Source organism: Vulpes vulpes, chromosome 1 (genome assembly GCF_048418805.1).
Source record: "Vulpes vulpes isolate BD-2025 chromosome 1, VulVul3, whole genome shotgun sequence".
In the NCBI taxonomy this organism is placed as follows: Eukaryota; Metazoa; Chordata; class Mammalia; order Carnivora; family Canidae; genus Vulpes; species Vulpes vulpes.
Window position 1 is genome coordinate 158,927,011 of NC_132780.1, and position 19,619 is coordinate 158,946,629.

At 32.6% G+C, this 19,619-nt stretch overlaps 1 long non-coding RNA gene across 1 annotated transcript in view; it reads left to right on the plus strand.

Annotated features, from left to right (window-relative positions):
* LOC140597688 (uncharacterized) overlaps positions 1–19,619 on the plus strand; it is a 174,639-nt gene that overhangs the window by 129,754 nt on the left and 25,266 nt on the right. The window contains exon 2 of the long non-coding RNA XR_011999535.1: positions 16,895–17,068. This is a non-coding gene — a long non-coding RNA (uncharacterized lncRNA). The remainder of the gene's footprint in view (positions 1–16,894; positions 17,069–19,619) is intronic.

The window sequence follows — 19,619 nt, forward strand, 5'->3', positions numbered from 1 at the left end:
TACATATTTGTTTAAAAATCTGTTTTCCGGCGGCCCAGCGGGCTCAGTGGTTTGGCACTGCCTTCAACCCAGGGCGTGATCCTGGAGACCCGAGATGGAGTCCCAAGTTGGGCTCCCTGCATGGAGCCTACTTCTCCTACTGCCTGTGTCTCTGCCTCCCTCTCTCTCCCCCTCTCTCTCTCTCTTATGAATAAATAAATCTTAAAAAAAAATCTGTTTTCAACTAGATCAGTTATATATATAAGACTGGAATTACTGAATCAGACTTTAACTTTTCTAGGAACCATCAATATTTTCCCAAGTAGTTGAACGATTTTCTACTCCCAATATGTATGAAGGTATAGCGTTTTCCACATCCTTGCAAAATCTTGTTATTTACTATTTATTTTTTATCACAGTCATTCTACTGTGCATGAAGTAGTAAGTACCACACTATGGGTTTTGCTTTACATGTCCCTAAGGACCAATGCTGTTGAGAATATTTTCTGTGCTTATCTTCTTTGGTAAAATAACTCTTGTCCATATAAAAATTAGGTTGTCTTTTGTTACTGAATTTAAATGTTCTTTATTTATCCTGGGCACCAGGTGTTTATTAAACATGTGATTTGTAAACATTTTCTCACATTCTGTTACTTGTCTGTTCATTATTCATGCATCATACAGTTGCCTTTACTTTTTTTTATCCTGTCTTAAATTTTCCCTTCACTGTTGATTTTGCTGCTACACAGATTATTTTCTTTTCCTCTATTCATTTTCTTAATAAATTGGGAATTGTACAATTAGACATTATCCATTAAAGCTAACATTCATAAAAAATGAAATCTAAAGTTAACCAACAGGGGCTACTGGGTGGCTCAGTTGGTTAAGCAGCTGACTCTTGATTTTGGCTCAGGTCATGATATCAAGGTCCTTGGATCCAGCCCCATGTTGGTCTCCCCATCCAGTGAGGGATATGCTCAAGAATTCTTGCTCTTCTTCTACCCCTCCCTCTACTTGTACTGTTTCTCTCTCTGTGTAAAATAAATAAATAAATCCTAAAAAAAAATAGAAAATAAAATTAACTAACACTTCTACAATCATCTTAAAAGGTAAGCTGGTAGATATAGTAATTATTCATAAATTATTTTTCCCCTTCTATTTTATTTTGGTCTAGGATTTTAATCTTTTTAAATCCCAATTAGCAGATATCATGATTATTTTATATAATGATTTAGGTTTATCTATATGTTTACCTATTCATTAGTTTAGCATACAAAAAATATAACTGTATTTTCTAACCCAACAATTACTGTAAAGAGCAACTTTATTTTACATGTTTGCAAATCTCTGTAATGTCTGTCATAATAGAAGATGGCTAGATTCTTATCTGCTTCTGCATTCAATTGGTAACAATAATAGTCTCTAGAAAATTCACTATATATTCATGAAGGAATAAGAGTGAAACAGGCAGATGATGTTGTACTAGTATTATTACAAAAATAGTTTTCACCTTGCAGTGTCCCTGAAAGTTCAGGGAAGCCCAGAAAAGGCTGGACCACATTTTTCTGAAAAATGAAAGATATTTCTTATTTCAGATGGAAGTGTCAGGAGAAGGCTTGAAACAACATTTCTTTTAGAAATATTTTGTAAAAACAAAGTCTAGAGACTTTGCTTGAAGAATGTCAAAGGTGTCCTATAATTATGTGAATATGAATGTGTCATCTCTCCCACTAGACTATATCGCAATGGTGATAGTTTTAATTTTGTGTCTACAGCATAAAGTTGATTTCCAGTAAATATTAAACAGTCTTATTTTTCACCCTGTTGCAAGAATGAATTAAAGCTACTCAAAATTCTGTTTAATGATGTTGCTTTTATGACATTTAAATGGTCAGCAGATGGGAATTGTAAAGTGTTATAGTTACTTTTGAGAAACTATTACTCATAACAACAAAAATATATATATATTGGCCAAATTCCTCCTCTAGCAAAAAGAAAAATCTGCACTCAAATAATCTAGGTCAAGTTTAACTGAAATGATCCTCTGGTGTTTTAGATCTAATTTATAGCATTCTCTTTACTTCTGCTTTCATCCTATGTAGTCCCTCACCAACATCAAATTGTCTTGTTTGGTTGGTTTTTTATATATATTGACTGATGTTGTCAGTCCACATTTCAGAAGAAAATTTTACATATTTTTATTTTTAAAGTATAGAATTATACTGAGTTGATAAATTATAAAAGTAACTCAAAATTATTTACGAAATAAAATGTGGTGTCTAAATGAGGTGTTGCTTGAACAGATGGGGACCCCCAAATGTGGGGCAACAGTGAGGTGGAAGTCAATGGCCTGGGACATGAAGGAATTCACCTGAGGCAGAGTAAAGGAGATAGAAGTTTATTTAATACACTGTAAGAGAACAGAGGGCAGGGCAGTAGAGAGACCCTCTGCAACTAGGCAGAGGGTGGAGGGTTATTTTTAAAGAGGAAAGGTGAAAAGGTGTGACAACATGGAATTTTGGGTCACTGTGCCTAGTTGTAAGTAACCCATTGGTCAGTTAGGGCCTATGGATATTTTGAAGGGATCACCTGATGGGCTTGTCAATATCCAGCCAGGTGGTTGGGGTCACATTAGGCCCTTTTGCCTTCCAGTGCTCAAGCCTGTTTGCCTAAAAGCTGCCTCTACATAAAAGATCTATGTGCAGAGCACCCAAAAATTGCAGTTAGTAGTCATCAATCCTAGCATGCTTCTAAGTCACTACAAAGAAAGTTGCTTCAAGAAACCAAATAAGTCAATATTCAAATATATATGTATATAGAATATATATATATTCTTTTCTCTTTTCACTTTCTGGACAAAAAGCTGGTTTTGTGCAAAACTGAAGCAACTAGCATTATTATTCAATTATTTTTAAATTAGTCCCAAATGTTCATATTAATCACAACAAAGTTAAGAAAAACAGAACCAATTAGGCAAGACTGGGTTACGGTACAGTCTTCTTCATCTACTATTACATTTGCCCTATTGTATTTTGGTGTTCCAGAATAAGTCAAATGTTTTTATACATCAGATTAGTATCTCCATGAAAACAAAAACAAAACAAAAACATCTCCCTTGGCCTTTTGCCTTTGAAGATCTCAGACTCATTTTTAAACAAGCGCTCAGTGGATCTGTGGTGAGCCAGGCTTTTCGGTTAAGTGGATTTTCTTTCTAAGATGAGTAGATTGAATAATGTTTCAGTCAATTATATGCATATTTTGCATATTCTTGGAATGATGAATGGGTTTTCACTTTGGTTTTAAATCTAAGATAAGTGACAGTGGCTTCTTGGATATTGGCTGTTTAAGATTTTAAGCCTGCAGGGTAAGGAAATACTGGACCAATGTTTTATATATTCAGACAATGGTTTACAACTTGAAAACACTCAGAAATTATCAGACTGAGAGGAAAATATCAAAGAAAATATCAGTTATATGATATAAAAGTTAAAAAATGGAATAATGTGGTTGTAAAGAGAGTACACTTTGTTTTTATTGAGACTGAGTTATGGGAAATTTTAGATGTCAGTAAATCTTAAATGTCTTGAATGCCATTTGATAGTTAATAGAAACCATTAAAGATTTTTTTAGTAGTTTCATGAATTGCATGACAACAGTATTTGATTAGAATATTTTCTGTGTTTGTAGCAGTCAGCGTAACTCTTGCTGTTGTGTAAATTAATTATTTTTTCCAAACTCAGCTAAAATCACAGCTTCTCTTTAAAAGGGGCTTTTTAAATATCCCAACCTCTTCCTCCAATAAGCAAAGGACACAGTCCTTTTCCCCATAAACTTCTAAGATACGTAATCCTCATTTTAGGGTATTCTGAACATACTCTCTGTCATTGTGATTATTTATGTGCATATCGCATGTCCACTGGTGGGAAATAGGATTCTAGAATCTGATTCATCTCTATATAGTGCCTTGTAGAGTAAGTTGCTTTAAAAAATGTTCAATAAGTATTGATTTGTTGAAGAAATCACTGTTAGAAAATACAAGTTACCAAAGACAAAAGCCTTGACACAAAAGTGGTAGAAATATTTTAAAGGACTCATGAAAGCTGTACCTGAAAACCAGCAAGAATGAACTCTAAAATAAGCTATAAACTTTAAGGGATTGTGATGTGTCAGTGTTGGCTTACCCCTGGTAACAAATGTACCATTTTGGTGAGTGATGATAGTGAGGGAGGCTGTGTATTTTGGGGACTGGGTATATATGGGCAATCTCTGTACCGCCCTCTCAATTTTGTTGTAAACCTAAAACTGCACTAAAAAATTAAGTCTAGAAATAAAGAGCTTGAATGTTTGGGATGACAAATCAAATTTTCACTTTTACTGGATGTTTGACCGTGGTGATGTGTGATGAACTCTGATCAACTTCCAGATTTGTGGTCATTTGTGGGGAAGAAAGGATAGAGAGAAAGAGAAAAAAAAAAAAAAAAACTTGTAGAAAAGCCAAATAAGCAGGGGCAAGTAAGGTTTTGTTTTTAATCTTATTTGCATGACTATGCTTTCTGACTCATAAAATGCTTCTACAAAAACACACCAAAATACCTGCTGAGAACCTATAGCGCATTTTATTTTAATGCTGAAGGAAATTTTACTTCTGTTTATAAAAAATTTCACTTTTAAGTCCAATTAAGAAAAAAAAACTTATTTGAGGCAAATAACACAAACAGATACATGGAAGAACTGCTATCTTGTTACAGTCTCAGTCTCTTTCAAATTACTTTGAATTTCTTTTAGAAAAAATTCACTGTTTAATTCTGTTTCTTATTTCCTTCCTCTAGGCATAGTGTATTATCTAATTTAGGACCATGAAAAGATTTTAAAATTCAGTTTCCCTTTCGTAAACGTGAAAAAGCTTATAACAATGACTTTAGTGAGCTTTTTGCCTATATTTCATGTAAACTAAATCTTAAACTGGGTCCTGATGGAATAAGATGACCACAATTTACATACATAAAAGGTAAACCACGTTTAACTCTACATATGATGCTGCTGAGCTTTTTTCCCCCTCAATCTTTTGGGCTTCTAGATGATACAATCAATGCAGTGGTTCTGAAAAAAAGCTGTGCCATGATCATAAAGCATGCAATGTAATTAAAATATATTAAAATTATAAAATATTAAAAACTCAAAAGCAGCAACTTATAACAATATAGTTTTGATAGTTCAAATTTTATGTAACAATCAGCATTATTAGGTCCTGATTTTTGTCTCTATCTAAAAGGAACAAGGAAATGCTGAAAAATTATTAAAATCTTGTTTAAATTCCACATTCTAATAATCGTAAAATTTATTTTAAACAAGTTGGCTTTCTGGTTATTACTACCCTTCCTAGTTGTTGAAATACAACAAAGACTGTGTTCTGTTGCTATGCATAGTATCTCCTACACATTGCTTCCTCTGAAATTCCTTCTAGTGACTATGTCTCGCATCTTCTCACTCACTTTTTCTTTTTGGGTTAACATAAGCTACTCCAAAGGTATAATAACCTTATCTGATTGTAGTCATACAGGACTGTTTCTCCCACTAAATGTTCTCTTCTTCAAAGGCCCCCTATATTGAATGACTTTACCGTATACTTCATTTCTCAAGCTAGTCTGTGTCTCTCCTTCATTATCACCAGTATGTTTGCAAGAATCAGATGAGTCCTGTGGGGACATTAATTTTTCCTCTTAATAAATATTGTTTCCAAGACACCACGTTATATATTGGACATATCAAATAAGTAAAGACAATCCTTGTCTCACCAGAGAGATAATGACCTTCCTGCTGAGGACATGCCACCTCAGCCAGAGGGATCTGAAATGGAGGGAGGTATGTGGAAATCAGGAGTAAAAGTTTAAAAAACCCACTTTTCTGTGTTCTGCAGGAGTCTGGGGTTAGGATGAGGTCTGCTGAGTTACTTTTCATTTTTTCAGTTTGTATCAGTAATCAAATATTGGCTTCCTCTTAGAAAGCCACAGGAACATCAAATAAACCTTTTTCATTTTTAATTGGCAGCAGCATATTGTTGAGCTTGGAAAGTTAGGGTATGACATCCAGAATAGTAAGAATAAATATGGCAAATTAGTTTCTTTTAATATTTTATTTATTTATTCATGAGAGACAGAGAGAGAGAGAGAGAGAGAGAGAGAGAGAAAGGCAGAGACACAGGCAGAGGGAGAAGCAGGCTCCATGCAGGGAGGCGATGTGGGACTTGATTCCCGGGTCTCCAGGATCACGCCCTGGGCTGAAGGCAGAGCTAAACCGCTGAGCCACCCAGGCTGCCTGGCAAATTAGTTTTTTATTAAAACAATTACTTTGTAAAATAGCTAAAAAAATTTCCACTAAGTGTAAACATCTGATAGCCTCTGGCTATCGTTTAGAGATATTTTAATCACTGCAAAAACTATGATTAAGACCAATAAAATATATAGACTATAGGGAAGGCCAAATCATGACCATGTACTTCAGTCCATGCATAAATTTTATGCAACAAAAAGTCTATGAATACTTAATGTAATTGAATTGCATTTATTTGGTCAAAGAGTGCATGAAACAGAATTCAATGAATGTGAATAATTTGCAAATATTTTAAAAAAGATATAGACTTATATACTCAAAAGGACACATGATAGTACTCTGTTATAGGTAGACATCTTAGAGAAAGGCAAGTATGTGTTTTCATGCTTCTTCTATAATTAGAAATGACAAAAATAGGACCTTATGTGAAGTTTCAGAAACAAATGAGTGCGAACATATTGCATCATATGTATACCAGATTACTTTGTAGTTTGTAGCATGACACGGGTAAAACATAGGTGTCAAATATGACATTCATAAACCACACTTTTCCAGTCTCAATTTCCATATAAAGTATAGGATTTAAACAACATGATTAAGAGATTTTTTTAAAAATATTCTGTTGGGATCCCTGGGTGGCGCAGCAGTTTAGCGCCTGCCTTTGGCCCAGGGCGTGATCCGGGAGACCTGGGATCAAATCCCACGTCGGGCTCCCGGTGCATGGAGCCTGCTTCTCCCTCTGCCTATGTCTCTGCCTCTCTCTCTCTCTCTCTCTCTCTCTCTCTCTGTGTCTCTCTCTCTGTGTGTGTGTGACTATCATAAATAAATAAAAATTAAAAAAAATATTCTGTTGTTCCTAAACACATCCACTAATTCATCATTTCTTGAGGCCTGACCAAATGCAAGAAGCTGTATTAAATGCTTGGTTAAAGATGAATAAGTGTCACCTCTGCCCCTTAGTATTTAAAAATTGGCTGTGGGAAACTGATAGAAAGGAAATTTCCTTCCATGTTAGCAGACGTGGTAAGAAAAGCACTAACAGCCTCATGAGATAGCAGCAGAAAGAACCCAAAATCATTTAAGAAACTTACGTTATATGTAGTAATTTTGAAGATGAGTTATGCTGTGTCTGATTTTCATTAATAGAAACATCTTATTGTATCTTTTTACACTGCTAAATGAGTACGTAAGCTACCAACCGCTGTTAACATGTCATTGCTGGAAGACCTGAGAACAAAATGAAAATAAACCAAACCAATTCTTTTACATGGAATACATCACTGAGATGCAGGAGGTCCTTGGAGGCCTTTACACTAATTGCAACCAAATGAAAGAAAAGGAAAGAAAGGAGAAAAAAAGGAAAAGAAAAAGAAAGAATGTAAAAAGAATCAAACATGGTACACTAATATAAGTTTATTTTCAAAAATTTTTCACCAAGCTCTTTCTTTTTTAAATGACAAGCGACTGATGTTATATAACAATTGCTTACATCTGTTTAATGAATACTTACTTACCATCTTCTAATATAAGATTTTTCAAATGGTATCTGTGCTGAAATTCAGTATGTATTCCTGCTAGAAAAATTAAACACAGTCCAAATAGTCCATTTTAAAATAATAAAAAAGAGAGTAAAAGTATTATGAACCAAACTGTTTTTAATATGTAACCTTTATGATGTGCACAATTTTGACAAAATCTTAGTTACTAATGGATAGGACATAAGAGATTAATAAACAGGAATTTCCCTTCACCTTAGCAGCTCAGAGTCAAAATACAACCATGTATCAATATCAATGTTCTTTGTCAGAATCCTCCCTTACTTTAGTAAAAATATTAGTAATAATATTTGGGAACATCCACTTATGGGTACTCATTACCTAAAATGTATCTTTATTTCATTCATTCAAATAGTAAATGGAGATAACTTCAGTCAAATTTAGAGGCTTCATTATAGCAGAGTCAAATCCAGGTATGCAACTGATTTGAGGCCTTCTTATTTCTGTGCAAAGAATAGAAGAACGTAAGTTTTAACTGAATCAGATATGTCCTTCTTTTTAAATTACTTATTATAAGATAGAAAAGTATTGCTTTTTCTTTTATATTAGCTGCTATAAAAGTTTACTTTTATGGTGTACCTACACTTGTGTTAATCTAATTAGTCAAGTTTTTTTTTTTTCTCATATCCATACTTTATCTTTGTAAGCACTGTTTTAACCAAGTGATATTATGCACATATTTCTAGAATAGAGTGAAAGTTATCTTGCATTCTTTAAAGAGACTAATCCACCATTAACTTTTCTTCAGTGGAGACTTTATATAATCTTTACAAATTTCAATCACCATAATGCTTTCAGAAAATATTGAGATGTGCAGGTCTTTTTGCCAAGCACTAAGGGCCTCCAGGAGATATACAAATTATATTCCATATGTTTCTGTTGCTATTCCCTTTAATGTCTAACTGTTCAATCAATTTCTTTCATTATCTGGTTCTTTCTCCCTACCTTTTCAACTGAAAGGATTGAAAGTTGTCTGGGTAACTCTCATAACAAAATATGTGAATTCAGCAGGCATATTACAATAATTCTGGGTAATACACTCTAACCTGCAGGTAAATGGGTAACTGTTATATAATTTTCCTGCATGGGGTTTGCGATTGTCATTTTTCCTTCCTGCTTAGATATAGTTTCTCTAATAATTCTTGGTTTCTGATTTTGTTTCAGATAATATATATTGCCAGAAATATGATAGGTAAATAAGTAAGACATTGCCACATGAAATTAGTGAAGTATACTAGTATAAAGAGTAATGAATTCTACTTTCCGAAGACGATACATTACATAGAACAGAACTGAAGTGTAACAGACATTTAAGCTTATGTAAAAAAACAAGATATAGGTGTCTGTGCTATTTCTTTGTTACTATCTTTATTTGAAGGTGACTCAAGGTGAATCACATTTTGAAAACTAAGTAATATACAACAAACACTGCCAATAAGATTAAATAATCATTTTTTAGTATAGATAGTTATACACATATTTGGTAACATATCTATACCTATATGTAATCCTTACTGATGGAGTGAAAGGATATAAGAACCTTGACTCATTTAAAACTAAGCATAAAAAAAAAAATAAAACTAAGCATAAAGAAACTGTGCTTGCAATGATCAGTAGCCTTCTCATTGATCACTGCATGTCATGCTGAGTTTCAATGGTGATCCTCATAGCTCAGCATCTAGTATTGATAATACATTAAGTCTTTCAGCTCAGAGTCACCTCTACATGGTATGGTTTGAATGTGAGCTTACAGATGAATCTTTCTCTCTCTTACTGCCTTTTCTTCTCTGTCACTCTGCAATAAATAACACAGTAACTCTTTACAACTCACAAACTTTAATAGCCAAATATAAATGGGCTACATTTGCAATGTTTTCTTTGTCACATAAATCTAAGAAGCAAACTCTTTTCTTAAAATGACACTTTCATGCTAATTATAAGAAGTTAGGATTAATTCATTTGTTAAAAAGAAAGTGGTGGTAAATAAAACAATACCATGGGATATGACTTATTTTTAAATAATAATGAAATTTCTTTATTTTTTAGTTTAAAATTGAGCAGATCTAAACCATCTCTCAAAAATGAAACAAAATTTGTTTATACTCAAGCATTTTGTTGCAGCATAGCACTGAATTACTAACTTTCTAGAAGCAGAGAAGAAAACTGGGTCTTATGATCATTTTAAAACATATGTTTTAAACATATCTAGAATAAATTGATTCAATTTTAAAAATAGTCACTATATGATTTATTAAATTTGCTGGCTTTTTTTTTGGTCTAATTTGTGATATTTGCATATGTCTGGACAAATATTATTTACTTTTCTTTGCCTGTGTATTCCATTCCATGTATATCTTGTGGCCTGTGCTTAGTAGGGTAGCTTAGTGAATGGAAATATTAGAATTCAAGTTACTTACAGAAATGACAATGACATTAATGGAAGCATATTAAGTTGGTTTATTACAGAATGTAAATGTCATAGGAATGGAAAACACAAGGAAATAACATAGGAGTGTTCCTTCTTGTCCCATCTATTGCAATTTCCCTAAATTTTAGTCTTTATGAACTTAATTTTTCTTATAATTCAGTCCATATTCATACATTATTATATATTACATGTTTATTTTCCAACTCTCCTATTGGCATGAAAGCTCTTTTTTTCCTATTATATGTCTCACATGTATTTCTATTATGTGTCTTGCATGTATTTATTGAATATATTCAATAAATATTAAATATACAACAGTTGTTTACCAAAAACATTAACCTCAATGGCTATAGTATTGCTTTGTCTATACTTTTCTTTTTCCCTCAGCTTTATTGAGGTATAACTGACATATAACAGTGTAAATTTAACATATAGGACATGTTGATCTGATACATTTATATATTACAAAATGATCATCACTATAGGATTAGCTAACACCTTTATCTCATCACATAGTTACCATTTCTTTTTGAGATGAGAACATTTAGTATCTATTCTCTTAGCAAATTTCAAATATATAATATGGTATTATTAACTATAACCATGCTGTGCATTAGATCCCTAGAACTTGTTAATCTTATAACTGGAAGTTTGTACCCTTGGACCAACATTTCCACATTTCTCTTCTTCTCTTTCATGTGTATGTGTGTGTGTGTGCATAATTTTTTGAAATTAGAAATCTAACTTCAATGCTGACTTTACATTTAGCATACATACATCAATAAAAGCCTATTATCTGGATTAGCTTTATAGACATTTGGTTTTTCACTTTTATAGTCCACATTTGGTTTTTCACTTTTATAGTCCATGATTATGGAGCTATGCATTTAAAGGCATCAAGAATTTTAGGAAGTAGTTTGGAATTATAATTAATACATTCTTTAAAATTAAATGAAATTAATACATTCTTTGCAATACTTTAAGGCCATTTTTTTAGTCTAAAATACTATTTAGTTTAAAATACTGTTTTAGTTTTTTATATGTTTACCTGATTAAGATTATGATGCATTGTTAAGCAATAGCAGAGAAAACACCTTTATTTCTTTGAGCTCCATTATGTTTGTTTCTGCTTTTTCCAAAATTTCTATTTTTCTAATGGTTAAGGACAACCTAGAAAGTGTATGCATCAGGGGAAAAGGGTTGGATGGAGTAGAATATAAGAACAACATTCTTTAAAGCCAGCTTTAAGAAATTACTTTTGCCCACCTAAAAGTAGAAGGCACTAGTAGGAACTAACCTGAGAAATGTGCTATGTCCCCTTGGCAAGTCCTATTGGAATTAACTATGGGAAAATGCCAAGGAATGTCAACAGTAATTCAAGATTGTGGAACCAGGACTGTGACTTTGAAAGCACTTTCCCTGTTAAGGTTCTACCTTCCATGTGTTTACACAGATTCTCTGGGGTATGGTATAAATCTGCACGTATTTTTTAAATGGCAATTTCACTAGTGGCACCATATAGACAACATACCCTTTCACCCAACCTCAAAAGGGCAATAAAATATTGCCCTTCTGAAAATGACTGTAGTGCATTGTGTATGCTTTAGTCGAGTATGATCTGTTTTGATATTAGAAAGATCTTAAGGAAAAGTGGGAATTGAGGAAAGATCTAAAAAATATTCAGGTGGAATATCCCAGGTCATGCTTATAGTAAGGCAGTGTTAGCAGAGGCAAAAAATAATCAAGAATGTTTTACTTTCAGAAGTAAGTTGTCATTACCCCATTTTGTTATATTCAGTCACACAGCCCAATTGATTGGATTTAAAATCAAATTAATATTTGAATTAATATGCTTGTTGTTTTGGTTGCCAGAGACAAGAGTGGATTGCCACTGATACTGTAAAGTCTGTGTGCCGATAGATACATAGATACATATTTAGTATCAGTCTACATGTATCTATTATATATACATATATTTATATATAATAATCATGAAGGATGGAAACATAATAGGTAAGAGAAATGAGCAAATAAAAGAAAGTCTTTGAACTGTTTCCCATTATTTGTTATCCTCTCTGACCAGGTTTCTGAATTGGTTACTGTTCACAGAGAAAACAACTATGTTTTTAAGAATGATTGACTAACGAAAAGCTATCCCCCCCCCATCAATATCAATTTACCCACATTTTAAAGCAATATATGAAATTATTAACTCCATTTCTATTTGTTTTGAAATGAGAAATTGACTGAAATGGATTTGATAATCCTTACTTGCTAAAACAGATGGTAAGAAAAGATTTCCCAACTACCTGGGTATTATATAGCTTCAAATTTAATATTAATGACTTTCTTTGACAGCCTTCTAGAGATAAGAAGGAAATCCTCACTTTTTAATATAGTTAGCTCTTTGCTCAGTATGTGCCTGAATATAATAAACTTCATAAGACTAATAAGAGCAAAGACACCACTTATTGCTTACATTTATGTGTTCAAATAAGTTTTATCCATATAAACTTTAAATTCTCTTCTGACTATGTAATTCACTTAAGGCCATATACAAATACTTGAAATATAGTATATATAGTATACATAGGGAATATGGTTTATAAGGTTGTTAAGCAGTCTCGTAAATAGTACTGATTAACTCTAGGGCTACTATTTTTATAATGAAGGTATAATGTAAACTGAGACTTGCAAGGCGAGTTAGCAGTTCATGAGATAGGGTGTTTAGAAGGATGTATCAGAGAGAAAACATCTTATAGAAGGGTGTAGAGATATGGAAAACATGTGATGTGTTTCAGAATGGGTATCAGAGTGCTTGCAGCTCAAGGCTCATAAACCAGAAGGAAAAAAGACATGGAGCTGTGGTAGAATTGAAAGAAAAAGACATCTGTCTAGATTTAGTCCCAATGTTAAACCACCTGTGTACAATTTCAAGGGGTTTATACTTCATGTATCCAATAAAGAAGTACCTTTAGAATTGCTTAAAGAGGGTAGAATTGAGTGCCACTGGGATCACTTAAATGACTTCAAGGGGGAGGTGGTATTGGGAAATGTTCACACTGTACTGCAGGATACCTCTGAAAGCCGTATTGGACATGTAGAGATTACTCAAAACCTATCTACAGCACTGAGAGGAAAGGCCATGAAGCTAGCATACCACCAATGGAATGAAAAATGAATCCTGAACAGCTTAAAGGAAATAAACTATTGATTTTTCTTTTTAATTGCTAACTAAATTTACATTGGATTTTACTATTTTATAATGTGTTTTTTCACATTATATAAAGGGACGATGTAGATTATCTTTGTACTGTAGTTAAAGTCTAATGTGTTCTAAGGAGCTACAAGATAAAAATAATGCCTCAGAATAATGTTTCCTAATATTCAAGGAAACTTGTTGTTTCAAAAAATCAATAGTAACAGCAGTTTCTATAGTAACCTTTCCAAAGAGAAATAGTGAAATTGCAATAAAAAAGAAACACACATGCAAACACACACAGATTGCCTCTGATGAATAAGTCATCTTGTCAATTCAGAAGAGCTAATGAAATGAAGAATCAGTTTTCTATAAAGCAAAGTCTATTTTTGATCAGAGTTGCTCATTGGGAGTAATAACAGGATACATTGTAGAGATTAAATACTTTTCAAATACATCTTAATTTCTTAAGAGTATTATTCATATATTTTATTTTTATTTTCTCATGTGTCGTATGTACACGTTTCTTTATTTTGTGGTGTTTCCCTTAATTGTGGGTTCATTTATCCTTCCTAGATTGTTAAATATGATGAAGAGAAAAATACTCTATATACCACATTATAGTTTTACAATGTTAGATAAAGCAGGCCAAGAAAATTGCTAAAGAGTAGAAAGATGGTAATTTCCAGTTGTTAGGGAAATATAGTAATTTGTCTCTAGATCTATACTATTTGTCAGTCATAGAGATCCCTTTTGGTAGACTCTTAATATATCAGAACTTACATATGGATATTTTAAAATTCTAAAGGTGAAAAACAGGCAATATATATATGAATACCTGCATCACAATATATATGAGACATGTATATGAGATATGTATATATTTACATATATATATACATGAAGAAACATTTTATTTTTACATTATATAAAGGTCAGAAAATAGGCTGTTCTTGCATTTGGAGACTTAATATTTCTGGTAGGTCAAAATATCATCATTATTTTTAACAACATATGAATTGACAAAAAAACATGAAGGTGATTTGGGTCAAAATATTGTTTTTATAATATTTCTACTATAAATTATAACTTTCAGAATTTAAAATCAATCTTTAGATTTTACTTGCAGCTAAATTTTTGATGCATTACATTGATGAACTTTTGATCTTGGTTGCACTTTAGATATATAAAGACTATTAAAGCAAGTACAATGTGATTCTTTAAAAAAAGAAGAACTCTGTTTCATTTCTCCAATACGTTATGGTTCACAACTCCATCCAGATGATAGGAGGCTGGATGACCCTTGAATTAGATCTCATCAGCTTCGACTTGCATATACATTGAGATAATTCAAATGATTGTGATTTCCAGTTCTTAGTCGCAAACTTCCCATAAGATTTATAACATATGCTGCCAAGTTCCTTTTAAATTGTGCAACTGTGTCTCTAATGAAACAACAGCACAAATAGGGAAGAAAAGAGTACTAACTTCAGAAAGGCAGATTTGTTCAGGAATTTTGGCATTTTCATCTGCCAGCTATGCAACAATGGGTTGTTTACCTATTCCAGAGTGTTTTTCAAAATGTATGAAATACATTGGATCCTAAGAAAAGAGCTAACATATGTAAATTGAACACATTTAATTCAATTCAGCATCCATTCATTAACTATTCACTTTCAGGAAGATACTGTGTTGAATGTAAAGGATTCAATGAAAAAGATCCTGTGAGCAAAGAACTTAAAATCTAGTAGGGAAAATAAGACTAGTATATAGGTATCTCGAATGTAATAGAATAAATTACCTAAGAGAAAATAAGTCATAGTATTATGCGATGATAATGGAGTTAGTATTGTTTCGCTGGGGTTTTTTGTTGTTTTTTAAGGCATATGTAATCTTGATTTTTTAAAAGATTTTATTTATTATTCATGAGAGACACACACAGAGAGAGGCAGAGACACAGGCAGAGGGAGAAACAGGCTCCACGTGGGGAACTCAATGAGGAACTTGATTCCAGGATTCTGGGATCATGCCCTGAGCCCAAGGCAGAGGCCCAACCACTTAGCCACCCAGGCATCCCTATAATCTTGATTTTGACCTCTAGACATAGATATACATTGCTAAATTATCAATAAATGAGTAGAGTTTTTAAGGATCTCCTAAACTGAATGATAATGTGCACTACTTGGAACAACAAATGGGAATTCAAAGTTTGAATGACTAGTATGGAGATAAGGGATAGCTTAGAGGTTGGTAGTCATCTCCCATTAATTACATTACAAAACTTATAGAACATTTGCACTAAGAATCATATGCTTCACCTCAGGCTAGGCTAGCCTCAGTTTTTGATAATCTGATGCTCTGATTATGCCACTTTTCTTCTCTTCACCTTGATAGAGATTCTATAGAAGCTTCTATTTTCTGGATGTCACCTCATGTTCTAAGCTTTGAAAGGCATCTAGCTAATTCATTGAAGTATCTTTCTTATTTTTACATACTGGGTTTATTTTTTAATGATTTGTTTATTTATTCTGGGGGTGGGGGGCAGAAGGAGAGGGAGAGAATCTTGAGTAGACTCCCCACTGAGTCCAGAGCTCTGCTTGGGGCTCCATCTCATAACCCTGAGATTATGACCTGAGCCAAAATCAAGAGTCTGATGCTTAACTGACTAAGCCACCTAAGGTGCCTTATATACTGGGTTTTTGACAGAGTAGGTCCCTTAATGATTTTGCAAGGATGAATTATTTCATCTTGATATTCAATTATAAAACAATTCTACAAGAACAGAAACTGGACAGAATAATCATATTTTGCTTGATAGTCTTTATTGCAAGTACTATTACATTTTTTGACTGTTCATTTCTTTGAAACCTATAAAAAATTATTTAACCTGTCATAATGCCCATTTATAGTTCCTTTTCATAAATTCCTTCATTTCTGATTAGAACTTAAAAGTTTTATGATGGGGCACCTGGATGGCATAGTTGGTCTGAATCTTGGTCATGAGCTCATGGTTGTGATATCCAGTCCTGTATCCCACTCCAGGATCAGTTCAGAGTCTGCTTGAGATTCTCTCTCTGTCCCTTCCCCAACTTGTGTGTGCATGCTCTTTCTCTCTGTCTCTCCCTCACTCTCATCAATCAATCAATCATTCAATCAATTAATCAATCAATCTTAGGGGGAAAAAAAGTTCTCATGGCACTAAGAAGAAACTACAGATTTTTTGTCTAGACTCATTTTTTTTCCATTCAATTGTACAGGATAGATGCTTAGTTCTATCTTCCCACTTTCTCTGTTTCTAATATTATTCTTTCCACATCTTCAGTAATGTGAAGTTCCCATGCAGATCCTTCATCTTTATTTCCTTTCTTATTATAACCTCTAATACATATTTTAACATCTTAGATTGCCAGAAGGATAAAAATCACACTCGCTAAAAAAGAAGTCGTAACCAGCACAAACACCATGCAGTTCATATGGTATGATCTCAGAGGTATGGAGATGGAAAATTTACCAGAGACTACTTCCTACTGGTGACTCATGGATGGCCAGGACTTCTTAACTGAAGTATTCTGATGGGTAAAGGATTTATTTCTAAATTTTAAAAATAATGTGTGATTTAGATAATAATATTGAACTATAATTGTGTAATATAATTATGTAACAATAATGTAATAAACACTGCTACATCGACAATTTTATTACAACATATAAATGTATAAAAGTAACATGCTGTACACCTTACACTTACATGTCAAATTTATTTATCTAACATGTAATTAAGTTGACTTATTTTCATTAACAATACCTTGTTTTAGTCAAGTCACATTAAAATTATTACTAATATACATGAAATATATTTACATGGTATTTTGTTACTGTATTAACATATTAATGCCATAGTAACAATGAATATATAATTAAAAATCAAACTTGTACTCTTTTGAGACAGAATTTGCTTTAAAATTTAAATTATTTAATTTTTGAAACATTTATTTATTGACTAGCAAATTTATTCAGTCATGTTCATTATTGTATGAAACAATTTTATTCAAAATATTTTACAAAATAGGAGTACCTGGGTGGCTCAGTGGCTGAGCATCTGCCTTTGGCTTAAGTCATGATCCCAGGTCCTGGGATCTAGTCCTACATTGGACTCCCTGCAGGGAGCCTGTGTCTCCCTCTGCCTATGTCTTTGCCTCTCTCTGTGTGTCTTTCATGAATAAATAAATAAAATCTTAGAAAAAAATATTTTACAAAATAAATATCTACATGAAAATCAAAATAACATGCATCTGGAAAGAAATATTCACAATTAATGTATTGTAAAAGGATTTGTATCTAGACCACAAACTAATATTAATTAATAAGTAAAATAAGCCAAAGACTTGAATAAGCTTTACAAATGATGATATATGAATGAATAATGAATTATGAAATTTCATTAGTATCATTCATTAGATAAAAACAAATTAATACTACAATGATATAACAGTTTGCAACAATAACTCCAATACCTAAGATAAGAAAATGACAGCAACAACAAAATCCTGAATTCCAAGTGTTAGCAAGGATGTATAGCAACTGAAACTCTTATACATACTGTGAAGGGAACCTGACTAAAGTATAAAATGGTACAACCACCTTAGGTAAATTTTCACATATTATCAAATTTTAAAGTAGGTTCATGATCTTACAACTGCCTATGATTTAGCAATTCTACTTCTCAGAATATATCCAAGATAAATAGTTGCATACATTAAGAAAGAAATGATTGGGACACTTGGGTAGCTCAGTGGTTGAGCATTTGCCTTTACTCAGGTCATGATAGCAGAGTCCTGGGATTGAGTCTCCATTGGGCTCCCTGTGGGGAGCCCACTTCTCCCTCTGCCTATACCTCTGCCTCTCTCTCTGTGTCTCAACATCAATAAAAAATTAAAAATCTTAAAAAAAGAAAGAAATGTTTGTGGCAGCTTCTTTCATAATGATCCCAAACTGGAAGTGACCTATTAACAAACTGGATTAAAAAATTGGAGTATGTTCATACTACATAGTATTCATGGAATACTAATAAACTATCTTTCTATCAATTTGTTATCTATCTACCTATGTATTTATCTACCTCTGTCTCTAACATCATCTATTTATCTATCTATCTCAACATGAATGAATAGATTCCAAATTCTCAAATATACCGTATTGGGGGAAAGAAGACAGACACCACAAATAAACACCATATATGATTCCCTTAAATGCAAGTCACAAATGGGCTAAACAATATACAGTAATAGACATCAGAAAATGGATTGCCTTGATATGGGAAGGATTTTGCACTTGATCTTAGCCAAAAGGCGGAGAAGCGATTATGGGAAGGTTTTGAATGAAAACAGGCATAACAGAACCACCTCGGATGGTAGAAATATTTTCTGTCTTAATGTTAGTGATAATTACATGATGCCTATATGTGTCAAATTAATCAAGCATTTATGCTAAGATTCTTCATATATAAAGAAATTATGTGTACATTGTATGTACATTAAATGTACACATACATATATAGCATATATCACTGAAGTATTTATAACATATATAATTGACATTAAATAAACATTTTTATATCAGTTATATGAGCATCCAAAAGTAAGTTGAATAGAATAATTATTCATGTATCTTAATAAATTCCCTGAAACTTTGCTACTGACAATTTACTAAAATATATTTTATATGTGATCTTACTAGTTTTTATATTTTCTTCAAAATTTTCTGTGATTCAGAAAGAAACAGTTGCATTTTATGCATAAATTTGAAATTCTCACCATCATTCACTGACATTTCCCTATATACCATAATTATCTTTACTTGGAAAATAGTCTCAGGAGATGCTAAGGAACCAGTATGTTTAAAAAAAAATCTTTTAAATAGAGGTAGTTTTCAATTCTATTGTTTTATATTAAATAACATAAATATTTTAGCAAATTATATAAAAACTTTCACACTTATAATATTTTTGAGCCCTTGCAGATCACTTTTCTTCGAGGCATTAACTCAGGTCCTCTGAGAAGTAGACACCAGATGGGGATTAGGCATATGAAAGGTGTATTAAGGAAATACTGGTGAAGATGAAAGAGAG